Here is a 6,077-nt window from a genome sequence, read left to right as displayed (position 1 = left end):
CCCCTTACCCCTCCTTTGGATGAGGCCCAGAGAGGGAAAGCAACTTTCTCCAGCTCACAAAGCACATCAGGGACCCAGCAAGGACTGGCATCTGCCTTTCCCACCCCGCTCTTGGGTGCTCTTTTCCTTGGCTCTCCCAGATTCCCTTGCAGCCCTAGCACAACCACAACATCCCACAAACATTGGGCCCCAACAGTAGATATTTATGGATGATGTTATAAGAACCAAGCTCGAGCCTTCCAGAACCTTCTGGAACCCTTCCCAGGTTGCATCTGCTCTGATCTCACATCTGTCCAGGAGGTCAGGACATGGAGTTTTGTCCCTGTTTAAAAGATGAAGGGGAAAGGGAAGCACATAGTGGTCAGATTGCTAGCTATGGTCACACCAAGAAAGGGTGGCTGGCTGGGGCTGGATGTGTCCCTTCACACCATCCTGCTATTCCCCTGAGTGACTCTTCTCTCACACCTGCCAGTTTCCAAAACCAATTTTCTAGCTTTTCTATTGGTTCTATGACCCTCACAATATCCTTTCAATAAACCCTTTTTCTGTTATGTAATAATACAAGCTACTATTTATTGAGCACCTACTAGGTGAGGGCTCTATTTCATCTCATCCTCATATTAACTTCCCAAGTTCAGTGCTATTAGCAGAAGCAGGCACAGAGAGGTTGAGGCACTTGCCCAAGCTCACACAGCAGAGAAGGGGGAGAGCTGCTGTTTGAAAATACAGTCCCCACTTGTAGCCCCACTGTGTAGTTGGTGCCTGTATCCTGAGTGGGACCAGCTCCTAGTCTCCAAAGGGTGGCCTCAGGATGCAGAGTCAAGGAGGAAAGCCAAGCTTCAATAGACCTGGTTTCTTGTCCAGCTCTGAGTCCTGAAGGGACCTTGAATGGACATCAAACACATTTTCCCTCTCAGCTTTCAGAGGTGCTTCAGAAACACGCATTGACAAAATTCCTCATACAACCCTCCTCACAATCGTCCTTCCTCTGACTGACCATCCCAGTGGTGGGGGAAGGGACAGGCACAGAATTTCTGGCAGCCACAGTGGTGGAAGGGAGCAGCGAATAAGGCCTTTGTATGTCAGGGAAGCCCCTCTGAGGCTATACCATTTGTGTAGAAATAAGAAAGGCAAGAAAGAGTCAATTAGTGAATAGAGCCTTCCAGGCAGAGGGAACAGTAGGTACAAAGGGAACAACAGTTGCAAAGGCCTAGAGGTGGGAACCAGCACTGGAGAATCTGAAAGAAGGCCAGATCTACCCTCATGTCCACTGAGATCCTGGGCCACTACCTGTGGTCAATTGGAGCCTGTGTTCTCTGCAGTGAGACTGAGGACTCAGATCTATAGCAGGCCCGGTACACAATAAGTGCTCAGTTAATGTTTGTTGATGAAAGAATGAACAAAGGAAAGAACTGGAAGAGACTTAAGAGAGAGAGAGAGAGATCAGCCAGTCCAGGAATCAAAAACTCAAATGCCTGCAGGGTCACTTCATGTGACAGCCCCAATTTGGGCTCTTAAAAAAAAAATCACCTTCTCTGAGATACCAACAAATGGGGGATGACACTGGTGCTGCGGGAGGGCCCAGAGGTCCTGGGGACCCTGGAATGGGAGGCCACTGTGGTTTCCAGTTTCCATGGAGCTGAGGTTGTGATAGCAGTCAAGGTCCAGGCTGAGGCCACAGAGCTCATGGAGGAAAGGCCAAGGATAAGAAGTGGATCTCTGTCACTAAGCTGGGTTGCCTGGACAAGGACATGAAGATCAAGTCCCTGGGGGAGATCTGTCTCTTCTCCCTGCCCATGGAGGAATCTGAGATCATTGATTTTTTTCCTGGGGGCATCCCTCACTGAGGAGATTTTGAAGATTATGCAGGTGCAAAAGCAGACCCAGACCCGCGATGGCCAGAGGACCCAGTTTAAGGCATTTGTCGCCATTGGGAACTACAGTGGACACGTGGGTTTCATCATCCTGGCCAAGCTGTCCATCGTCCCTGTGCAGGGCTGAGGCTACTGGGAGAACAAGATTGGCAAGTCCCATACTGCCCACTGCAAGGTGACTGGCCGCCGTGGCTCTGTGCCGGTGCACCTCATCCCTGCCCCCAGGGGCACTGGCATTACCTCAGCTCCTGTGCCCAAAAAGCTGCTGCTGGTGGCTGGTATCCATGACTGCTACACCTCAGCCAGGGGCTGCACTGCCACCCTGGGCAACTTCGCCAAGGCCACCTTTGATGCCATTTCAAAGACCTACCGGTATCTCCCCCCAAACCTCTGGAAAGAGACCATGTTCACCAAGTCTCCCTGTCAGGAATTCATTGACCATCTTGTAAAGATCCATCTTGTAAAAACCAGTTTCTGTGCAGAGGACCCAGGTTCCAGCTGTGACCACCACATAATTTCATACAAGAAAGATAAAGTGAATCAAACCTGTTTAAAAAAAAAAATTCTGTGGAGAAACAGATCCCAATTCGACATGAGGCCTCCTATTTAATCCCTTCATTTTATCTAAATGAAACTTGAAGGTCTCACAACTCATAACTAAGAGCAGGGACCATGATGATGACGAGCTTCTGTGTGTTGAATGCCTGTTGTATGCTTCACGTACATTCTCTCAAAAAATACTTACAACTCCCATGAATAAATATTGGGATCCTCTATATGTTTGTTTTGTTGACTGACGAGGAATCAGAGACTCAGAGAGGTTAAGGGACTCATCTAAAGTAACAAAGCAGTAAATGGCACAGACTGGATTGGAACCCAGTCGGCCCAGAGCGGTCTTTTTATACACTTCATTTAAGAGTGTATTTTCTGTATTTTTGTACAGGAGGAAACCAAGACCCAGTGGAGTGTGTGTGTGTGTGTGTGTGTGTGTGTGTGTGTGTGTGTGTGTAATTCAGTATAGCCAACAGCAATTGAGCCATTCCTTTGAGACCCCAGATCTTAAGAATCAAACTCATTGATCTGACCCCTGCCACCAAATCCAGATTTACCCAAGCTGGAGGCTATGATTTCCTACTCCCTTAGCAAGTGCTCCAACCCTCCTCCCCTTCAGAAGGTGTATACAGTAGGCGTGTTACCGATCCAAAAGTTCGTGTGCCCCACGCTTCAAAAAGGCCAGTGTTCAAAACATCCGAGTTTGGAGTAAGGAAAGGTTTACTGATCAAGAAGTCACCTAATAGAGAAGATGGGGGCCTCGAACGTTCCTCAAATCCATCTTAAGCAAGTCCAAAGTTCAGGCATCTTTTAAATCAAGGTAAGGGTTGGAAGGGTCTGTTTTGGTAAAAACACAACCCCTAAGCAGAATTCTTCCAATGATTAGCGTGTATAAAGCAGGAGCTATTCGCCTGAAGACCATGGGAACAACGCAGGCCCAAACAAGATGGGGTCAGAGAGACCCAGCATTTCACTGTTACAGGCGCTTAATGAGCTCTTTGATGGAGATTATGGAGGCAACAGCGAGATTGCTAGAGGAAGAGGGTTCTACTTCCCCACCCTCCCTTTTCAGCTCCTTGGGGCCTACCCAGCCCCCAGTTCCAGCCCCCGCGCACTCGGAGCTCTCCCACCGCAATTACGGTAATTAGCTCTGAGCCTCTCGCCCGGGAGCGAGCAGGAAAGGAAGAGGACTTTGGCCCAGACTGACCCGCTTCTGGGCGGGCCCTCGGATTGGTCCACTCCGGGCACGTGATGCACTCCTTGGACTTGTTGCTGGGTATCCCGGCGTTGCCATGGCAACGCCTGCCGCGAGTCCTCTCCGCCAAGAGCAGGGGAGAAGTGGCTGTGCTGAGGTTCTCGAGACTTGGTAGGAGAGCGAGGAGGGGGGATCTGGAGAGGGAGGCAAGGTGCCTCCCTCCCTCAGCTCTCCCCAGATCCCAGTCCCCCAGCCCACTTGCCTAGGGCCCCCCATGGACCTGATATCCAGGTGGGTGGACACAGCAGGTTCAAGGTCACAGACTAGGCAAGGGATCACGCAGCCTGCCAACACAGACAGGACCCATACTAGGGACTCCCCTATGCTCAAAAGGGGTGTATAGACAGACAGACAGAATACAGACACACAGATCTGCATTAACAAATAGTTCCTGAAAAGCCCACCAGGCTCAGAGCCTGTGTTCAGAGGGGGATGATACTAGACAAGACAAAGATGAGACAGTCCCTGTCCCTGCAATCATCATCCTCATCACAGTCACCCCTGCACCTGGCCACTCCCACGTGCAGGGCCTCAACTAAGCACTTCACCTGCATTTCATCTGCATCATACCCTGTATAACTCCCATTTCACAGATGAGGAGACAGGCTCAGAATGGAGTCAGCACCTGCCTAGGAGGCAGGGACACCGCCCTGCAGGACTGTCTATTAAAGCCCACATACCTATTCACTTTATGAAACTTTAATAATAATGATGATGATAATGACAATAGTATTATTTAGCAATTGCTGTGTAACAAATTATTCTAAAACTTAATGGCTTAAAACAACAATATTTAACATTTTAATATATACATTTTGTCATTGTCACCAAACCCCTTAAGAGACTCAGCACCTTTAAGAAAAAAGGCTGTTCTCTTACATAATCAGGATACAACAAATGCATGAAATTTAACATTAATTTGATGTTATTATCCAATATATAATTCATATTCAAATTTCACCGACTGTCCACATCATGTTCTTTATGGCATTTTTTTTTAATCTGGGATGTAATGAGAATCCTATGTTGCATTTGGTGTTCCTGTCTGAATTGACTATCTTTGTCTTCCATGACATTTGAAGAGAGCAAAGAAGTTGTTTCATAGAGGCTTTTGGTTTGGGTGTGTCCTAAATTTCATTTATTCAACAAGCACTTACTGAGCTCCTGTGCATGCCAAGCACTGGCGTCCCAGCAGCATACAGGACTTCTTGTAATAAAAGCAGGTGGATGGGTGGTAGTGATGCCTTGAGATCTCCAGCCCTCCCTAAGCCAAACAACCGCTCTTCTATTCACTCCCTGTGTGACCATGCGTTGAACAGTCTCCCTTTCTGGCTTGAGTTTCTGGAAAATGTGGCTGATGCTAGTCTTTATCACTCATAGGTGTTCTGAGAATTCAATGGAAACACATGTGATGAGAATGGTAAATACCAAATGGACAATAAACCAAGTTAACTCATGATTTTTATTATTCTGTGAATCTAGTTCAGGGTTTCTCCTCCTGGGCGCTGCTGACACCAGCCCAGATTGTTCTCTGTGAGGGACCATCCTCTGCACTGTAAGATGTTGAGCACTATCTCTCGTCCCCACCCACCTGATGCCAGGAGCACCCTCCCCTAAGTTGTGACAACCACAAAAGTCCCCGGACGTTGCCCAGTGTATTCTGGTAAGGAGAATCACCCCGGGTGAGGACCACTGATTTATGATATGTGATTTTAAAGAGTGATGATGATAGAAGCAATCTGTAATTACGAGATCAAACACTCCATATCTACACAATTAAGGAGATGCTAATGAGTCTAAGTCACTTTCTAAGCATCTTTGAGCTTAGAGTCTCTGGTTTCACAAGGGTAAGATTTCCCAGGCTGTGGTTAGACACTCCATTTGCCTTCCAGCCTGCCTGGGCCCCCAGAGCACCACCCCAAGCTCATCCACTATGTCTCCGTGTCTGAATGTGCCTGCCTGCCCAGCCTCTGTCGCCAGCCAGGGGCTCAGGTTTCAGCTCAGGGCAGCTGCTGGGAGGCCCTGGCCGGCAGGTGAGGGGCTTGGGAGTGAGGCTTCTCTGATGAAGACAGAGCCTGATAATCCCTTTGTCTCTCTTGTCCCTTGCAGAGTGTCCCAGCTCATCTGTGACAGCCAGTTTAGGGGCCCAGGAAACAGGGAGAGTCTGTGTGGGTAAGCAGCCATACATAGTGTTCCATGTATCTACACCAGTGGTAGTCAACTGGATAGTAGGGCTTTTTTTGTTTGTTTGTTGGTTGGTTTTTTAAAAAGATTTTTATTGGGGAATTGGGGGGATGGGAACAGCGCTGGGGAATCAGGGGAAGGGGAACAGACAAGTTGCTGTCTTTTTGTTCTTCAGTCTAGTTGTGGAGGACATTGCTTCACTGGCCCAAGTT

The 6,077-nt window shown here is 48.3% G+C and overlaps 1 pseudogene; it reads left to right on the top strand.

The window, feature by feature from the left end:
- The first annotated feature begins 1,550 nt into the window (after positions 1-1,550).
- Positions 1,551-2,389, top strand: LOC109388574 (40S ribosomal protein S2 pseudogene; annotated as a pseudogene).
- The last annotated feature ends 3,688 nt before the right edge of the window (positions 2,390-6,077 follow it).

This window comes from Hipposideros armiger, unplaced genomic scaffold, assembly GCF_001890085.2.
Source record: "Hipposideros armiger isolate ML-2016 unplaced genomic scaffold, ASM189008v1 scaffold_202, whole genome shotgun sequence".
Classification (NCBI taxonomy): domain Eukaryota; kingdom Metazoa; phylum Chordata; class Mammalia; order Chiroptera; family Hipposideridae; genus Hipposideros; species Hipposideros armiger.
Note: the sequence above shows the minus strand (reverse complement) of the source record. Positions and strands in the feature narration are given on the sequence as shown.